This window comes from Rhagoletis pomonella, unplaced genomic scaffold (genome assembly GCF_013731165.1).
Source record: "Rhagoletis pomonella isolate Grant_MI unplaced genomic scaffold, Rhpom_1.0 Rhpom_scaffold_00008, whole genome shotgun sequence".
NCBI lineage: Eukaryota > Metazoa > Arthropoda > Insecta > Diptera > Tephritidae > Rhagoletis > Rhagoletis pomonella.
Genome location: NW_023458562.1, coordinates 43,144,306 through 43,144,717, shown reverse-complemented (window position 1 = coordinate 43,144,717; position 412 = coordinate 43,144,306).

The window sequence follows — 412 nt, the reverse complement described above, 5'->3', positions numbered from 1 at the left end:
CGGCGAAAATTTAATTCGCCATCAACACCACCTTGTATAAATTCGCCATGTCCCAGAAATAGTCAGAAAAAGTCCGAAGTAGTCAGATTTAGTCCAAAAAGCGTTCCTTAACAGGCTAACCTAATATTCACGCACGCCGCCAATTTATTGTCAAAAATTTCTCATGCACATGCAACTTGTATGAGATCAACCGAAATTGAACGGCGTGCGTATGAAGCTAACTCAATTTCCAATTTTTGTTCTGCGTGACATTTTGATTTGACGTTTCGCTCAATGAAATCAAATGCAAACGCATGCAAGTCAATTTCGGGTGACGCAAAAAAACGAATTCGACGGCATGCGTACCAAAACGCAAGCCGCGAATATTAGGTTAGCCTGTAACTCGGAAATGACAGCGAAAATGAGAGAGCAA